The sequence below is a fragment of the Phocoena sinus genome, chromosome 9, assembly GCF_008692025.1.
Source record: "Phocoena sinus isolate mPhoSin1 chromosome 9, mPhoSin1.pri, whole genome shotgun sequence".
NCBI lineage: Eukaryota > Metazoa > Chordata > Mammalia > Artiodactyla > Phocoenidae > Phocoena > Phocoena sinus.
In genome coordinates this window covers 53,906,722-53,927,150 of record NC_045771.1, presented here as the reverse complement: position 1 = coordinate 53,927,150, position 20,429 = coordinate 53,906,722, and the positions used below count along the sequence as shown (strand labels likewise).

Here is a 20,429-nt window from a genome sequence, read left to right as displayed (position 1 = left end):
CATAGTTGCAGACTGTTTTCACCTTGTGTTTTCATGTGGCAGAAAGAGATTGATCTATATCCCTGACCTCTTCTTAAAAGAGCACCTACATATAACATCATAATGGGAATTAGATTTTAACATATGAAGTTTAGGGAGACACAAACATTGTAACAAATACTCAGTTCGAACTAATTGATCTTTTCAGTTATCCCCACATGCAGAAGTCTAAAGATGGAAATGGTACTGTATTTTTACAGAGTACTTACCAAATATGTGAAAGGCTTATGATTCAAAACTCATTAGAACTTCATAGTATGTATTTCCAGTTAAAATCACTTTTGCTTTTATTGAAGAACTGACTAAAAAGAATTAATTATTATAGAAAACATGAACAATAGAATATTTCCCTATCCTTCTTTTACCTCCCCACCCCCCCCCCCCCAACCTAGAGTCAAAGTCTAAGCAAGTCTTACACCTTGCTGTATCAAGGTGAATGGAATTTGTTTCCAGTTTTACCTGTAGCAGACTGAGGAAGCTATTGATACACTAAGCACTGGTCCTTTTGGCCTTTCAAAGCAAATCAGATCATCTTTTTAAGATGTCTTTTTGCAGCCAGTTAGGTTAGCTTGTTTTTTAACTGACTCCCGTGCATCACATTCTGCTTCTTTGGTGTGTTCTGATGATTGCTAGGAGGAGAGTTGATCGGAGCGGCAATCACAGGCGCTCTCAATGTGTCCCTTTCAGAGAATGCTGTTAGTCCTTTTACTGAGCAAATCCTCTTATGTCTTTGAAGAAAGAAGGCGGTTCTCTCTGCCTGTTGAGCAAGTTCAATTTAAAATCTTGTGGGGAGATTTCACAGCATGCAAGCAGAAACAGTTTTATTGCCTCTATTTTCAGAATCTCTTTCCAAATTACAATAATATGCCTGAGAAGAATATGAGAAAAAGCAATCTTTGGGGGCTAAAACAGAGCTTTTACCTTTTAAACCCAAAATATAAGTAAAGGAATCACTTGGCTTATAAGAGTTTATTTTCCAATTTTAAATTGCACACTTCAGGAAATGTTATACTCTTGTGGAAGCAGAGAAAGAAATGCTTATATAAAACAACTCTTTTCTATAAATGTTAGACTCATCCAGATTGAAAATCCTCTCATAACTTACCCCCTGTGGAAGTAGATGAATTTTCATTTCCCCAAAAAAGATTCTTAAAAGATACTGGAAAACTAAGTTATTGGATTCACGTGCACTTAAAATATATTACTTATTATTCATCATGCTTAGGAAAAGCTTTATTTAGTTTCATAATCCCCTAAGAAGTTTTCCTTCACATTCCTGGGGGAAATTAAAGCATTTATATTTTGACTGACATGATTGATTGGGGATTATTGTCAGCCAAGTGAGGATGTGATGCACCATAATGGTTTTTACATAGCGTAACTTATTTTTAGTTACGTTTCTTACTGTACAATTAAATTTTGTTGCTTTTAATATTTACCATGAAAAAAAATATATTTACCATGAGAGGTGGACCTGGAAATTAAAGTTGGATAAATCTTTGTAGAACTCAAAAATTATTATAGGAAATAGGCAACATCGTAGATAACTACCTTTGGATATTTTGCAATTGCTGCATTGATTTAATACATCAGCTTATTTTATGCATAATCTATTCCCTGAGCAGAGTTCTTTGAGGATTCTGAAAAATGTTTACATATACTGATAAATTTAGGCAGGGGGAAATCAGGTACTAATGTTCTGGCTGTGAGAGCAGTTGCTAAGTAGATATTTCTTTTGTCAGTACAGCCTATAGTACTTGCTAGGGTTGCAAGACTGTGGCATGAGGATAAAAATCTGTATTTAGAGCTCTGGCCAATTCTCTGCTATTTTACTACTAAGACTTCAGTGACTCACTCTTGTCTTTCATGTATAGTAGATGAAACGAAATTTTTGCCTGATTAAGTACTTGCCCTTACTTTTCAGAAAAATAAAAATAGGCATATTACCAATGCCAAAAGAAAAACCATTGATACCTTAGCAAGAATGTGAAAGTAGATAGTTTTCACCTTTTTGAAGAAAAAAGGAAAACTTAAAGAATACTGTTATAATTGTGTTTTATCAGACATGAAAACATTTTTTTAAATGCATTAATTTTTAAGCACTTATCCAGAGCTGAGTCACTAACAACTTCAGATCCCTGGCACGTATTTTAAATTCTGAAGTAAGATGGGAAAACCATCTCTAGGCAACTAAAACAGTCATCATAGCCAGAAACTTTATTAGAAGGAGGAGGCCTAATAACTCAGAGCCGAATATCTACATACATACATCCATATTTTAAAGTAAGGAGATTGGGTTTTTTTGTTCCTCAGCTCACTGCCTATTAGAAACACGACTACGAGGGAGCTGGCACCACTAGAGGCAAGTGCAATGATACAAGGAGAGGGAGAAACCTGAGCAAATGCTATCAAGAGAGGAGGAAAAAACTGTTTCAGGTAAGATGAGACCATGTAGCACAGGCACCCTGAGTGCAGCATTGAATTGTGTCACAGAAAGAGGAAAGTGCATAATAGTAAAAACTTTTTTTAAAAAAATTATTTGTTTTGGAAAATTCACTTTTTAAGTACACTATTCTGACAATACCCCCCAATTTTTCCAGTAGTAAATAATATCTCTTTCAGCATATAAAATCTTGTCAATTAATTAGATATCGTCAATCTATGAGATCCTATTTCAAACCCTCCAGGTTAGCAAAAAGTTTGAAAATACCAAGTGTTTTGGCAATGTAGTGTAATGCCAAGTCATAAAATGCTGATGGGAGTCCTGAAACACAAGAATTAGCTAGTAAACTCGAATGTATGTATATAGTAGCAATTACAGCTTCCTGTAGAGGAAAAAATCACTGGTATGTACTAGGGCATATGGAAAATAATATTCTTAGCAACACAGCTGTAATTGAAAAAAAGTGGAGAAAAATAAATGGCTATCAAAATTAATGATTATTAATAAATTATAGTACATTCACTCAATAGCATAATTTAAAGCAGTGAAAATAAACTAGAGCTATATGTAAAAAGCATGTATATATCTTAAATAATATTGAACAGAAAAATAAGCTTGTAGAAGATTATACTATGGTTACGTTTTTATAAAGTTCAATGCAAGCTGAACAAAATAATATGATGGGGTTAGTGTTTTGGCAAAATATATCCACTTTTCCCTTGAACAATGTGGCTCTGTACTGTGTGGCTCTGCTTATATGCAGCTTTTTTTCAGTAGTAACTACACTACTGCAGTGCTACACATTCAGCAGATACAGACCACAGATACAGAGGGGTGGGCACCCCTAACCCGCGCACGGTTCAAGGGTCAACTATAGCTGCAACATACTCTGTGAGAAGAGAACCGATTTCACTATATGGGAAGTTTACTCCAAGTGAAATCTCAGACATGGTTTTCAGGTGAGTGTTTTGTATATGAAAATGCTTTGTTTCACTCAAACATTTTTAGTGATGGGAGTTTCTCTATTCTACTGTTAGTTGATAGTGAAAGGTTGGCTATCATATTCAATACTTTATATGTTCGAGAACCTTATATAGCTAATATGTTTGTAAAGGAATGGAGTTTGAAGATATTGGACAGATTCATAGAAGAGTCAGTAGCAGGTTAGGCAGATACTTTGAACAATTACTTAAGATGCAGTAAATCCAGTTTCTTATAAGACGTTCCTGACCTTCTAGTATAATAGATTCCCGAATCATACTCATAGCTCTGGTATTAGACTTACAGTCTCCATATGGGGGTGCATCGACCAGTGGAATTAGTAGACACTAAGAGAGAGGGAGGCAAATTGTATTTAAAAATAAAGTTAAATATTAAAATCTTTTAGGTTTCATATATAGGTTAACAATGATGTCTTCCCTTAATCTATAGATGAGATTTTCCTATGCCTAATGTAGCTCAAGGTGATGCATATAAATCGGAGAATAGTCTCTTTCTTGGGTAGATGATGAGGTTAAAGGAGAATAGTCTCTTTCTTGGGTAGATGATGAGGTTAAAGTAATAAATGTAACAAGAAACCTGTTTCAAACTTCAAAATTAAGTCATCGTGGTTAGGGAAATTTTCAAAAGTTCAGCCCCAAGGATATAAGGAAAAACTTTACTCTTTATTTCATTTGGGACATCTGAAATTCAGCACAACAATGTGTGCTTTAGAATGTTTTCACTAAATTTGATAAATGTTCGTCAGGTGATTCTGAAGTTTCTGCTTAGTAGTAAAAGTTAAAACATCAAATACCTAATTAGTCACATACCTTGGTCAGCATCTAGTGTTGGAAAACCGAAATTCCTAAAATAAAAAGTGTATTGAATATATTTGAGAACAATGTATTTAAAACAATGTATTCAGTTTGCTATACAGTGGCTTAAAAATAGATTTTCAAAACTCGTCTTAGATTGTTTGCCACAGACTGTTTTTAGTAAAGAAACTTACCATTTCTGGTACTTTAGCATCCTGTGAAAAAAAATAAGTTATTGACAATAAATGTTTTCCATAACAAAATATTTTAAGGTAAAAACTTGCAAATGTCATTATCAATGTTGGAACTGTTTTATCTGTGATTTTTAAAAGAATTTAATGTAAGTTTCCAGCTATAACTATATACCTGAAATGCAGTCCTTACATCATTCAGAGAAACATTTCAGAAACAGACATGGAAACCCCCAGTGAACAAAATACTATCATCAATGTGGTTAGTTTTATAAAAACAGGACCTTCAATGGTAAAAATCTTTATTATGTAATGACATGGGTAATGGCTTTGAGACTTTTGTTATGTTAAAAAGGTTACCTGGGTATTAGGGTAAAGAATGTAAAAATAATTGGCAGAGTTAAATTGAACATCTTCTTTTCACCAAGCCAGGGGTTTTACAGGAGTTGACATTTTCTGTGATGTAGTTGTCAGTCATGTGTTACCTAGCAGATTGTTCTAAATTTACAAGCATAACAATTTGCCCCTTTAAAATATAGCTGTCTTTTTTTGAAGAGGAAATACATTTATGTGGTTCTAAATGCAAGAATAAAAAGTAGTACAGAGTGAGTGAATAGCCTCCTTTCTCTAGCCAGTCTCTTGCATGTTCTTCCAGACTTTATATAAGAAAATGCATTTTTATCTCCCCCTCTCTCTTTTCACACAGAATTTAGCATATTATACATACAAGTCAAAACTTAAATAACACTAGTCTTGGAGGTGTTTCTAAACTTAAATAACACTAGTCTTGGAGGTCTTTCTATATCATTACATACCATACATCATCATTCTTATTTTTAAAATAGCTGTTTGAGATTTTTTATATGGATTTCCCACAATTAATTTACAAGTCCCATGTGTGGTAGGCTGTGTTCAGCAATATCCATTTCCTGACCTTTGAGATCACACTTCTCTATCACTTCCCAGCCACATGTCTTGTTTTGACCAATGAAACATGAGTGGCGGTGACATGTCTCTTACAGTACAAACTTTAAGGGACAGTGAATATTTTGTCAGGTTCTCTCTTTTCTTACCCTTCCCTCTCCTTCTTCTTAACCAGACAATGAAACCAGTACAATTCCTTTTTCAACCTGGAAAAGGGGACTCTTTCCATGTGTACTCCAGAAGGAGTACAGTAATTAGGACCCGTGCTAATTAATTAAACACCTTGTGTGAATGAGAAACACTGCTACAATCCACAAGGCATATGTTTTCATTTGTTACCGTATCATGATTGATATGAAAAATGATACCAGAATTAGTGTGCTACCATAACATAGACCTATGTGTCATCGTCATCCTGGTTAGGAAATAAGTTGCAAGAAAAAAATCTTTAAGTAAGTTGGAAGGATGGAGGTCTACATTAAGCTTTGGAGAACCAGTGATAAAACTGTAGTCTGCAATAACTTGCAAGTTAGTAACATCCTTTCTAGTTTGGTGAAAAGGTTGGGAAACAGAATACTAGTCGTGTGGGTTGTCTACTGTTAACTATACTTGAAGAAGAAATAAATAAGCCCAGAGCAGAAACTGGCAGTTTGAAAGGAAAAATGAAAAGGAAGAAGACAGTCCTGAAAGTTAGGACTTGAGGCTTGTAAGAGGAAATTGTGTCTTGATTTCTAACTGTAAAAGGTAAAATTAAGAGAAAAAGCCTGTGAAATCAGCCTTGTAGCAAAGATCCTATAAAACATATGGACCATAAAATAAGAGCTAAAACATTTGAACAGGTTAAGTGGCCGGCAATACATTTTTTTTGTTGGAAAGATGGTTTAGTGAAAAAAGACTAAGGATGTGATTTTCTTTAAAATATAACTCACTCTGATAGCTCAAGGTATCTGTAATTAAGTATACATAGAGGGGAATATCCTGGGAAGAATTTGACTGTGGCCATTTGTATGTATCTAATGAAAATCAATAAATAAGAGGTCAATAAATTATTTCAGAGTTATACTATGAAGAGAAACGCTAACCTGGACTGAAGTAGACTGTTGTGCTTCTCTTTGTGGGCTGAGAAAGCTTTGCACCACTTAAAAAGTTATGTTGTCACATGTCTTCTTCTTCAGTTGTAGCCTAGGAAGATAATGGAAAAAGCATTACCTCCCAGAGGGTGGACTCAAGGACCATGGATCGCTGTGGACTGGGAATTACTCTTAGGTTAGGAAGACAAATCAGAGGCTTATTCTCCACTTTCTTCTGCATTTGGCCAGCGTGAATTGGCCTTGCTAAATGTGAGTAATTGCTATATGTTTCTCAGTATTTCTCCGTCTGAATAGAGGTGTTCATAGCAGGTATGCTGTCCTTGTTTCACTACTCTGTGTCTGGCAGAGGGTGTGCCCGAATGACTGTCTGAGACCTAGGGCTTGAAGATCAAAGCAGTAAATGGACGGGGTGTTTGGGTAGTTTCCCTTGGAGGAGGTGAGTGTGTAAGTGAGAGAGGGAGGAAACCAAAGATTTGCTGATCTGAAGATTGTGGCCAGTCCTGTTCACTAATATTCAGTTTCCTACCATAGCCATAGAAGAGAATTATGTTCAAATTACTACTCTCATTGGCCAAAATTGGCCATGTGCCTTGCTTTTACCAAAATAAATAAATAAATAGAATTGATACGGTCAGCATTTTTATAGCATAGGGCAGACTTTGACATTTTCTTTTCCATCACTGCAGCCCTCAGTGTGTCCGGACAGTTCCTGTTCCATAAGCTTCTAAGCAGAACCCATGTAAAGACCCTCACGGAGCATGGAGGATGAAATAAATAAATAAAAGTTTACTGTTTTAAACCATTACAATTGTGGTGTTGTCTGTTGAACCTAACATCGCCTATTCTGATACATAAGTTTTCTCCTGTTGCTCTAACAAATACAATTGCAGTGACTTACACATCCTTTTGAAAATGTGTAAGGGGACCTGAAGTTGAAAATGAGCAAAAAATGTATGTGAGAGAAACATCCTTTGGAGAAAGCATTTTTTAAAATGATATTTAAAATGTTTTTATCTGTATTGGGTTCAGAATCACATACATATTATCAAAAACCTTTTCTGTAAGTGTAGACACTTAGAATTTTTCTAACAGATTAAAATCTTCCATGCAGAGTTTCAGTGGGTTTTGAATCTAATTTAAAAATCTAACATCTGATTGAAAAAACTACTAACTTATGTAAGGAAAGGTATACATTTACAAAGGAAATTACGGTACTAAAGGAGGAACATCATATGATCATACTGCTAGATGTATACATAGTATTTGATAAAGTTCAGCACTCAGTAGTAGAAAAAACAACTAGGACCAAGGTAGTTTTCTTAATCTGAGAAATGGTATCTATAAAAAATATTTGGCAGACTTTATTCTTAAGTGTGAAATACTAAAAACTTTCTACTTGAGATTAGGAATAAGAGGATGTCAGCTTAGCTTACGACATTTCTATTAAACATTGTATTAAAGGTCTTACCCAGTGCTGTAAGTCATGAAAAAGAAGAGTTAGAGACAGATCTGCCTTTTTTTTTTTTTTTTTTTTTTTTTTGCGGTACGTGAGCCTCTCACTGTTGTGGCCTCTCCCATTGCGGAGCACAGGCTCCGGACGCGCAGGCTCAGCGGCCATGGCTCACGGGCCCAGCCGCTCCACGGCATGTGGGATCTTCCCTGACCGGGGCACGAACCCGTGTCCCCTGCATCAGCAGGCGGACTCTCAACCACTGCGCCACCAGGGAAGCCCCTGCCATTTTTAATAGTTGACATGACTGTGATTAGAGAAAATCCAAAAGAATGAATAAATGACCTAATAAGCAAATTTAGCATAACTGGATATAAGATCAGTATATAAAATCAATTGCATGTCTATATATCAGCAACAGACGACTAGACATGACATTTTAAAAAGTTTTCAACTAAGTAGGGAAAATGTTACCATTTTATAAACCAGCAAACTTCTAGGAATAAATCTAATTTTTCAACAGCTGCCACTACAAAACTGCCACAAGTGCTAATACGAAAAAGAGTGGCATACCATTGACAAAAAAATATTAAAGTAGGCCTAAATATAGAAATTTATGATGTTTACTGATTGAAAGATTCAGTACTATGAAGATGGCAGTCCTACATAAATTGATCTATAGCTTTACTGTCATCCCAATAAAATGTCTACCTATTTTGCGTTTTTGGAAATTAACATGTTCATTTTAAAATTTATATGAAATGCAAAGGAGAATCATTTAAGTAACAGAAGATGAATTTGGTCTGTGCTATTATTCTCACACTCACTAGAAAGCGCTTTTCCTCCTCTGACAAAATGAGGTAAAATCCAATTTCCTTTGGCACCACAGTTTGTCCAAATACTTTTACCTCCCCCCTGCCGCCTGCCTCCCCCCCCCCCCGCCCCCGGTTCTCTATTGACAGTCTCTGCAGTTACCTTAATGTAATGCTAAGAAACCCCTTTTTTTCTTTTTGGCCTAGGGACCTTTAGTTGCTTCAAAACTTAGTCAAGGGAGCATAGGTAGCTGAATTATAGCTTGCTTAAAGTTTCGCCACATCATTAAAGACTACGTATTAAATAAAGACCTCCTTGATCCAACAGACAAAAGAACCTGCTTAGAGTTGTACCTTTAACAAAATAATTTTTAATAAAACTAATACATCTCAGCAAGACTAATTGCTATCTCTGCTTCCAGAATCCAAATGGCAATAAACAAAATTCACAGAAAGCCTGGCCTTCAATATTATATTCATATCCAGATGACTCTTTCTTACTGTGAGGAGTGCCTTTCCCAGTAATTTTCTATCTCATCAAACTCCTGGTCTCAGCTTAAGGTAAATTTCTGGGAGCTTTCACAGCCTTCTCATTCTGAGTTAGGTGCTTCTCCTCTGTGTAATCTTGGGACCCTGCTTATTTATGTCTCGTGGATCATTGTAACCATTGTGTTATAGAAATTTTAAACTCAATACATTTGTATTCAGTTCAGCTAAGCTTCAGAATAAAATAGACCCCAATGTCTCAAAACCAATACAATGTCTCAAAAACAATAGAGGTTTACTGATCACTCAAGGAAAGTATGTCTAGTTCTCAGGTATCTCTCATCCATGAACTGAGGCACCATCTACTTTCTCTAGGACAGCACAGTCACTTGCATTCAGTGGCAGGAGAAGATAAGACAAGAAATATGCACAGGGGAATTTCTTATCCAGGTCTGGAAGTGGTACACATCACTGCAGTTATATTCTCTTGCATAGAGCTCAGTTACGTGGTTCATTTAACTACTGGGGACTCTGGGAAATGTAGGCAGGGTATGTGGCTAGCCCATATTAGAAACCTCCGACAAAAGGTTCAAACCAAATTCATTGTTTCCTGACACCTCTTCCCTTTACTATCCTCCTAATGTGTTTGATTATATCTCCCTCCATTCATTCTCTAAATGTATAAAATGTAGAATCTTCATTTTACTCTATTTGATTATGGAGTCAAAGGAAGACCATTCGGCTCTTTGAGGGTGCTGTCTCAACAATATACAAATGGACCTCTCTACACGCAAGTGCATTGTTTTAAACCATTACCCTAGTGTAGATAACAATAGCTTTTACATAATCGATTCTGAAAGTCAAACTTGTCTTACCACCACTAGTGCTTCTTTATTAAGCAAACTTTCCAGAATCTAAGCAAGGAGTTTTCAAAATTTATAAATCTGCTGATATTCTCTTAACTGAGTCTCAATTATGAGTTCTGTTTTTAGGGGTTCCCATTTCCTAGGGATTGAAATTAAACCCCAATATGGTGTTCAATGCCTTTCATAATCAGAATCTGCTATCTCCACAGCGTTCCCTCTTCTCCTTACCCGCTGTACTTCAGACACAGGTTACTATTTCCTGCCCTTGAATAAAACATGCAATTTTCGGTCTCTGAATCTTTCCTTCCTCTGCCAAAAATAGCCTTTTCCCTTACCCCTTCTCTCATTTTCCTTCTCTGCCTTGATATAGCTACCCTTAAGGTATAACTCAAATGTTACATATTTTGCAAGGCTTCTCTTTCTTAATATCCATAATCTCAATCACTTTTTCCTTTTTGCTCCCACAGGAAATGTTTATAGTTGTTTTACACCATTTATCACTGTGGACTTGCATTGTAGTTACTTGTGAATGTGTGTCTCTTTACCTTCACCCAGGATTGACTGAGATTCTTGATAGTAGTTATAGCATCTTATCCACCTCTGTGTCTCTAGTGTATGTACACAAATTAAATACTTGTGGGATTGAATTGTAATAATCCAGGTACTTGTTTATCAATGTTTTAAGAAAAAACAAAAAGCCGAAAATTCCTTATGTGTTTTTTCTTGATTCTTACGAAGAGAGCTTCGAAGTAGTTCTTAGGAATTAAAAGAACATTTTGTGAACAAATATAAAAATCCAGGTATGAAAACAGAAAATTTATTGACTATTTAAATGAATCTTTTCAAATAGCATTAATCAAGTGTTGTAAATGGATATTGCTTATATACTGCTATAAAGCCATATGACCAAGCCACACGGGCTTCACTAAGAATACACAATGAGTATTTTAAAATTCTATGTTAGATATACTTCAGGCTGTGAGTGATCTATATACCAAGAATACATTTTCTATGGTTATGGAAGGAGGGAGAAGAACCTCCTAGAAAATATATGGATGAATACAAATTTGCCTTTGATGGGCTTATGCAAGAAAAACAGCTAAGGCAGTTTATCAGTGACTGACAAGTACTTTGCAAGTCAGAAGACTATTTTTTGATGCCAGAATTAGAGATCAGAACCACCTTTGTTCAATGGAGAATGCCACCTTTTGCCTTTTTCCAGATCCTCTCAGTTGCTGTACACAGACTGACCTAACTAATCTCTACCTTAATCAAGGAGTATAACAAAGAGCTCCAGCTTTACCAGATGGTTAAGTATAGAATACATCTACTGCCAAAGATCTGTTGTCCCGTATATAATACTGTGAGCTTTGAATAACCACGTGACCCCTGGGGATCAAACTTGTACCACCCTCTGCCTCACTGCCTTGGCCTGGGGTTCTTCCTCCATGACTCTGCCTGGTACTACAGTTGTCTGCTGTAGCTGAAGCCTTACCTAGAACTTCAGCTCTATTGTTTGCAGCTGACACTTTAACACTGTCTGAAACCCTGTCTTCTGGGTGACGAATTATTTTCTACATCCTCAGTACTAACTAGGATCTTACAGTGATGAGCTTTCCAACTCAAACCTGTTTTTCCCTGTTACCTGCTTTCTGGGCTCTTTGCCTATGATCCAGATTTTGGCTTGGACTTCAACTTCTGACTTGATCAAATCAGAGAAGGCTTTGTCTCCTAAGTCACTGACAATTGGATAGAATCACTCTTCCCTTCCCATCCTGTTTTCTGAAGAGCTAATCCTACAAATGGGTCCATTTCCCCAGCTTGCTCTTTTATCTTCTCTGCCTGCTTCTGCCCAAGTTGAGAAGATCTCCGTCTGTTTTTGATCCAGTTTTGGCCTATGAAAATGGTTACTACAGAACATTGCGATTTTTGTTTACAGCAGCTACTGTTCTATCTGCCAATGGACATAATTTGTCCCTTGATTCCTCTGAGGCCAGTGACCCAAGGGTTTGTGCATAATCACACTGCATTTTGCAAGTCTCTACACAGCATATGTAGACATATGTATTAGCTTTCCTTCCTGTTTCTATAGCAGAGGTGAGCTTGTCTGTTATTCTCTGACATGTTTTATGTCTTATTAAGCTTGTGGCTACTATCTTTTCTCCCCCTTCCTCATTCCTTCTCCACACAGTCAGGGTAAGGGTACTAAGGCAGCTGGCACAAAGGAAATATCACAGTAGTTAAGAGGGCAGACTATGACGTTTTGTCATTGAATTTTTTAAAAACTAGCTGTGTTTCCTTAGGCAAATCATCTACCCTCTCAACCTCAGTTATTTCCCTTATCTGTAAATTGGAAAGAATAGTGTATTTTATTCTGTTGTGAAAATTTTAAAACAGACTCAATGTAAAGAGCCTGTTATAATACTCAGCATATTAACGCTTAGTGGATGTTAGCTATGATTATGATAAGCATTTAAAATGTTTGGTAAATAAATGAGACTAAATAAGAAATCATTAGACTAGGAAAACAATTAAAGGGAAATTATTGTCTATGGAATACAAATTAAGAGTAAGACTACTTGTGCAAATAAAATCCAGGAGGATATTTTGATGTAATGATACTTGAAGGGGGAAGAAAATTATCAGGAAAACATTTTATTATTTATTTGTTTCTGTTAGCAAGACATTAGAAACATAACTAAAACAAAAATGTATAGGAGAAAGTTTCAGTAGTGTGAGATATAGTCTAGTTGGTAAATTAAAGGTAATTACAGAAGTGATGTCAGCATCATGGTTCCTCTTTTTAGTTCCCCCTTTTCAATAAAAAGTTAGACATCTATTCATGAACAAAAGTGCCTTTGTGGGAGCTGTGGCATCCAGCACCATATGCCAAGGGATGTAAGAGGAGTCTCACCCATCTGTGTATCCAGCAAGAGGTAGACAGACTTTAGTATGGACTGTGGAACCAGAAGAGAAGCAAACTTGCCCCAGCACCTTTTGCCACAGTTGGGAAAAAGCCTGAAGAGTGCTGACCTGAGCAGATATCCACAGACACGAGAGACATTTCAGAAGTCCAGTCTTCCTGACTTCCTGAAGGGGTATTCTAGCATGCCACTGGTGCAGTGAAGTTGGTAAAAACAACTTCAACAGTGCTGCCCCCACCCAAGGCAAGCCTGCACAATGCTGAACTGTCAGGTGGTGGTGACCTCTCCCTCGGGGGAAAAGGAGAGCAGTGAGCGAGTGTCCAACTACCCCAGTGATACAGAACCCAGCTGGAGAAAACTTTCTCTCCAGCAGCACTCAGAGTCCTGAGGACAGGACCTTCATGACTGAGAAGAGGGAGGAAATCAGGAAACAGGGAAATAAGAATAACAAAGGGCATTAAAGGAAAACAGACCATGATGCGTGTGCTCAGCAGGAAGTCCACCCATGAGTATTGGGGAGTACCACACATGTACACACAGCAGGAGCACTCCCTACGGGAGTCAGCAATCACCCCCAGTACCCTATCCACACCTCCTCCCACTCTGCAGCCAGCTCCTGAGTGCAGTAATGAGATGAGATCAAGCTTCAGTAGACAGAATATGCTCAGATAAAGTAAGAAAAAAGAGAGAAGACTCAAATTATGTCACAAATGAAAGAGGAGACATTATAATTGATACTACAGAATTACAAAAGATCATGAGAGACTACTATAAACCATATTATGTCAACAAATTGAATAACTTAAAAAGGAATAGATTCCTAGAAACACACAACCTACCAAAATTGGGAAGAAACAGAAAATGTGAGTAGACCAATAATGAGTAAGGGGATTGAATCAGTAATCAAAATGCTCCCAACACAGACGAGCCCCAGACCAGATGGTTTCAATGGTGAATTCTATCAAACTTTTAAAGAATAATTATAGCCAATCCTTCTCAAACTCATCTACACTTCCAAACTTATTTTACAAGGCCAGGATTACTCTTTTACTAAAGCCAGATAAGGACACTACAAAAAAAGAAAACTATAGACCAATATCCCTGATGAACATAGATGTAAAAATTCTCAGCAAAATATTAGCAAACCAAATTCAACAGCACATTACAAAGGGTCATTCACCAGGATCAAGTGGGATTTATCCCAAGGATGGCTCATCACATACAAATCAATAAATGTGACACACCACAATAATAAAAACTTTCAACAAACTGGGCATAAGGAGAACATAACTCATCATAATGAACGCCATATATGACCTACCCAAAGCTAAAATAGTTCTCAGTGGTGAAAAACTGAAAGCTTTTTCTTTAAGATGAGGAACAAGACAGGGTCCCATTCTCACACTCATATTCATCACGATACTGGTAGTCCTAACTATAGCAATTAAGCAAGGCAAAGAAAATAAAGGGCATTCAAACTGGAATGAAAGAAGTAGAATTCTCTTTATTTGCAGATAATATGATCTGCAATGATCTGAACTCCCCAAAGACTCCACCAAATAACTGTTGGAACTAATCAATGAATTTAGCAATGTTGCAAGATACAATGTCAACATACAGAAATCATCTGCATTTCCATATGCTAAAAGAGAACTTCTGAAAAAGAATTAGAGAAAACTACCCCATTCACTATAGCATCAAAAACAATAAAATAACTAGGAGTAAATGTAACCAAGAAAGTGAAAGAGCTATACACTGAAAACTATGAGACTTTGATGAAGAAATTAAAGAAGACACAAATGAAAAGATATCCTTTGTTCACGGGTTGGAAGAATATTGTTAAAATGTACATACTATCCAAAGCCATCTATGGATCTAGTGCAATCCCTCTCAAATTTCCAACAGCATTGCAAGGATCACAATTTTTAAAAAAAGAATCCTGTAATATTTAAGGAACCACAAAAGACACTGAATACCCAAAGAAATCCTTAAAAAGAAGGACACAGCAGGAGGTATCACACTTCCTGATTTCAAAATATACTACAGAGCTACAGTGATCAAAACAGTATGGTACTGACATAAAAATAGACACATAAACCAGTGGAACAGAATTGAGAGCCCAAAAATAACCCCCACACACATTTACAGTCAACTAATATTTGACAAGAAAGCCAACAACACTCAATTGGGAAAATAATAATCTCTTTAATAAATGGTGCTGGGAAAACTGGACAGCTACATGCAGAAAAATGAAATTGGACTGGATCTTACACTCTCACAAAAATGAAGTCAAAATATATTGAAGGTTTTAACATAATACCTGTTACCATAAATGTACTAGAAGAATTCATAGGGAAAAATCTCCTTGATATTGATCTTGGCAATGATTTTTTAGATATGACACCAAAACTATAAGCAGCAAAAGCAAAAATCAACAAGTAGGAATACATCAAACTAAAAAGCTTCTGCACAGCAAAATAAACAACCAAAAAGGCAACCTATGCAATGGGAGAAAATATTTGCAAACTATATATTGGATAAGGGGCTAATACCTAAAATATACAAGGAATCTATACAACTGAATTTTAAAAAGCCAAACAATTGAATTGAAAAAGGGCAGAGGAGTTAGGCATTTTTCCATTGATGACATCCAAATGGTTAACAGCTACATGAAGAGATGCTCAATGTTACTAATAACTGGGGAAATATAAATCAAAACCACAGTGAGGTATTACAGTGAGGTATCACCACACACCTTTTAGAATGGCTATCAAGAAGACAAGAGATAACCAGTGTTGGTGAGGATGTGGAGAAAAGGGAAGACTTGTACACTCTTGGTAGGAATGTAATTTGGTTCAAGCACTATGGAAAAAATAGAACTACCAGATCCAGCAATTGTACTTCACGGTATATACTGAAAGGAAATGAAAACAGATATTGAAGAGATATATGCACTCCCATGTTTATTGCAGCATTATTCACAATAGCTAAGATATGGAAACAACCTGAGTGTCCATCAATGGACGAATGGATAAAGAAAATGTGGTATACACACACACACAATTAAATATTAGTCAGCCATGAGAAAGAATAACATCCTGTCATTTGCACCATGAATGGAACTTGAATACATTATGCCAAGTGAGATAAGTCAGACACACAAAACCAAAAACTCACTTATGTATGGAATCTGAAAAAGCCAAACTCATAAAAAAAAAGAGTAGAAATGTGGTTACCAGGTGCTGGTGGGTGGGAGAATTGAGATATTGTTTAAGGTACAAATTTGCAACCAATGGATAAATAAGTCCTGGAGACCTAATGCACAGCATAGTTATTACAGATAATAATATTGTATTGCAATTTGCTAAGAGACTAGATCTTAATTACTCCCACCACAACAAAGAAATGACAATTATGTGATGTGATAGAGGTGTTAACTAATACTAAGGTGGTAATCATCTTGCAATATATAAATGTATCAAATCAACACGTTGTACACCTTAAACTTACAGGATGTAATACATCAATTTTGTCTCAATTTAAAAAACACAAAACGTTTTAAAAAAAAAGTAACAAATGATACAAGCACGATGTATTCTAGACCAGCCTGCTTAATATAAATTTCTGTGCTGACAAAAATGTTCTTGGTCTGCAAGACCTGCAATGGTAGCCAAGAAGTACACCCCAATGTTCATAGCAGCATTATTTACAAGAGCCAAGATATGGAAGCAATCTAAGTGTCCAACAATACATGAATGGATAAAGAAGACGTGGTGTACATATATATATATATGTGTGTGTGTGTATATATAATGAAATATTCCTCGGTCATAAAAAACAATCAAATTCTGCCATTTGCAACAACATGTATCCCTGACCTTCACCATTAGCAATTACAAATTCTATCCTGTCTGTAAATGCTGAGCTATTTGTGTTTCCACCAGCTAGCCTTAGACCTATTTCTTTTTTATTTCCTCCTCTACTGCTTTATTTCTACCATGACATTTGGAACTTCTTACCACGCTCTTCACCTAAGTAATTGATATCTATATTCTGTTAATCTGTAGGAATTAAAGCTACTCTTAGAATATTCTTAGAATGATCTATTAATACACAATCATTTTATTACATTCTTAATCATATTAGTGTAGTAAAAGGGTTCTTTATCTCCAAAGACTTTATTTCTTTAGTGCATCAATAGTTTATAAAACAGATTCTAACAGAAGGATTTTCTTAAATTTGTCAAAATTGGGAGTTAACAAAGTACTTCAATTCTGTGTTGTAGCACAGAGCCTTTACACTTGTCATTGAAAATTCCATTTGATTTCTCACAAGAGCATTGTGTTGATACTTAGATTGTTATCAACAGGATAGAAAATGTTTGATCTATAATGCATATTTGGTTTATGACATTTCTCTAATTCATTTATTTTTCCATTAAATATTTTTTTTCCTCTAGCCTCCTTCCTTTTTTTCAGAGGAATGTGTTCTTTTGACTTTTCAATCATTTATAAACTTTTCATATCTCTTGGTTCAGAATGTTAGAGTTCATTTTTATTTCACAACTCTGTATAGTTCTAATTCTTCTGAAAACAACTAAAAGTAAAATCTAATTAGATAAAAAGAAATTGGCAGTTGCAATAAAGTATCTGTTCAGATTTGCTGTAACTCTTATTAATATCAAGTTCATGAACTGAGTTTTCAGTGAGTTCATCATGAATATTAAAAAATTTACTCTTTTTGACTTCCGGTTAAAAAATCAAACTATATGCATTCCTATGTCTTTTCAATTTTTTAAAAGACAGAACATGGTTTTCTTAATGTATTATGTCTGGAGAGCTGCATATATTTTTCTTTTTTCTTCCAGTTTTATTGAGATATAATTGACATGCAGCACTGTATAAGTTTAAGGTGTACAGCATAATGATTTGACTTAATACATCATTCCCAGGAAAGCCTGTCTTTCTGGGAAGTTATCATGCTCATCTAATTATACAGAAATTTATCCACGAGGTTTCAACTTAGTGAAATCAGTGAGGACATATGGAAACAAATACGTTTGGTTCATCATGACTGATTTATACCTGCATCATGTATTAATTAACAAGGAAAGTTTTACATCATACTAGAAACCTAGGTATAAATCCTGTATGAGATAAGTGATTCTATTTTTTATCTGTAAGAATTATTTTCTCTGTAAATATAATATTGGGAGATACTTTGTGAGGGCATCTCACAGAAAAATAATTTTATAAGTTACAAATGCAACAAATATGCAAAACTTCTGTGAAACAGCAATGAATGTGTAAGTATTCAAGTCATGGTTCTTTTTATTACAGGGTAATATTACAATACTTTCATCAAGACACAGAAGAAGTTGGTTGCAGGAAAAAATGGCAATATACAAGAACCCAGCTTCCCCATCCCCCCACGAAGATCAATGACTGGACAGCTGTTCACAAACAAAAAAGACTCTGGAAGACCACTTAGGAGATTTTAGCAACACCATGGAACAAAAAAAACCCAGAATAATCACTCAAGAAGAGAAGGAATAAACTTGATTTCACCTGTATCATCACATCCCCCAAGTCAGCATTGTTCAGTACCAAAAAGGAATTTCCCAGCTAGAAAGAGTTTCTCTCACCAGGAAAAGCAGCATGGTGTGAACAACCAGCCTCTCCAAGCACTGTGCAAACGTCCTATTTTGATTTTACTCCACCCAGACTGGCAAAGCTGAGATATATAGAGTCAGTAAGGAATGAGGAAGAAAAGCAGAGACTACTATTAGCAGTCACACATGGGCATGTTTGTGGTTCACAGAGAGTTTGCAGACAAACACAACAGCTTCCACCACTGACAAAGTCACCAGGTAGTACAACCACTGAGAACCTCCCTCAGATCTACAAGTTATCACCCCAACAGGTGTTTGCATTTGCTAACACTAACCACCTCAATCCCTCTCTGCCCTTCCAGCTGTGCACCTGCATGCCCCAGTGTGGCCCCCATCACCAGCCTCCACGGCAGCTTGCACACCACAGAAGAACACACCAACATCCAGGGCCCCTGCTCATGGGTCTCGATCACACTTGGTGCTTGCTGGCACCACTGAGTCCACCTTTAGACAGCCTCTCCAGCTGTGCACCTGCACATTCCCAGCCAAACCCCTGTCACTGGCCTCCACTGCAGTGTGTATGCTCAGAGGGGGACTGTGAGGCTACCTGTGAGTGCACTGATCCCAGTGCTTGCAGGCCCAGAGCAGGCCCTGCCTTCTGTTATGGCTGGCACCACTGTGCCAACCTATAACTAGCCCCTCCGTATGTGCATCAGCATGCCCAACTGCCTGATCCCTATCACCAGCCTCCACTGCATTGCACACACCCCAGTGTAGAATACACAGCCATAGGAGAGAACCCTGACAGCCAGGGCCTTGACAGCTGCAAGTGAGCCCATAGTTGGCTCTGGCCTTGCTACCTGCCTTGACCCCCATCACTATCAGTGTGTCTGCACCTGGCCTCTGCCACCATATAGGCACCTGCAGCCAGTCACCACAGCTGATGATGTGAAAACCACTGGCTCTAGACACCACTGCTGCCTGCCCTGGTTCTTAGCTACTGGAATAGGAGGTGCCCCTTAAGACCCTAACACCCTTTGTAGCCACTGTGGACCCACCACCCACCACAGTACTCACCAAGGAGAACACAGTTGTTGATACTGTGAACCCCAGTGGCCTCAGAGACATAATATCCTGCCCAGACTAGGTGCTGCCATGTGCCCCTGAACTTGACACCCTATACAAGCAGACCCAGGGTCACAGCATGATGTAGTGTGCTCTTATTCAGAGGTGAAAGCTTCCCTTATCGAAATCAGTCCATAAAGTCTGGAAGAGGTGGCTGCTGCTTCAAATATGCAGACATCTGCATAAGGCTACAGGGATCACAAAGAATCAGGGAAACATATCTCTACAGAAGGAATATAGCAAACTTCTAGTAACTGACCCCAAAGAAATGGAGATCAAAGAACTCAAAATAATTGTTCTATGTATGCTGAAAGAGCTATAAGAGAACACAAACAACATCAGGATTACAAACACGAATAAAATAGAAAGTCAACAAAGAGAGGAAAAAACATAAAAGAACTTAATAGAAACTTCAGAGCTGAAGAATACAATGACTGAACTGAAGAATTCAACAGAGAACTTCATTAGCCATCTTGAACAGGCAGAAGAGAGAATCAGTGAGCAAGAAGGCAGACTGAAATGATCCAATCTGAGGAGAAAAAAAGAAAGAAGAATGAAAAGGAATGAAGAAAGCCTATGAGAATTAAGGAGAGGCCACCAAACTGATAATGTATGCATTATTGCAGTCCCAGAAGGAAAAGAGGAAGAGAAAAAGTAGGAAGCTTATTAAA

The 20,429-nt window shown here is 36.8% G+C and overlaps 1 long non-coding RNA gene across 1 annotated transcript; it reads right to left on the bottom strand.

Annotated features, from left to right (window-relative positions):
* Positions 1-462: 462 nt before the first annotated feature.
* LOC116759671 lies at positions 463-6,727 on the bottom strand. Its single transcript, XR_004351532.1, has 4 exons — positions 6,476-6,727; positions 4,294-4,328; positions 3,768-3,810; positions 463-796 (listed from the first exon to the last, which is right to left on the bottom strand). It is a non-coding gene; the product is annotated as an uncharacterized LOC116759671 (long non-coding RNA).
* Positions 6,728-20,429: the final 13,702 nt, after the last annotated feature.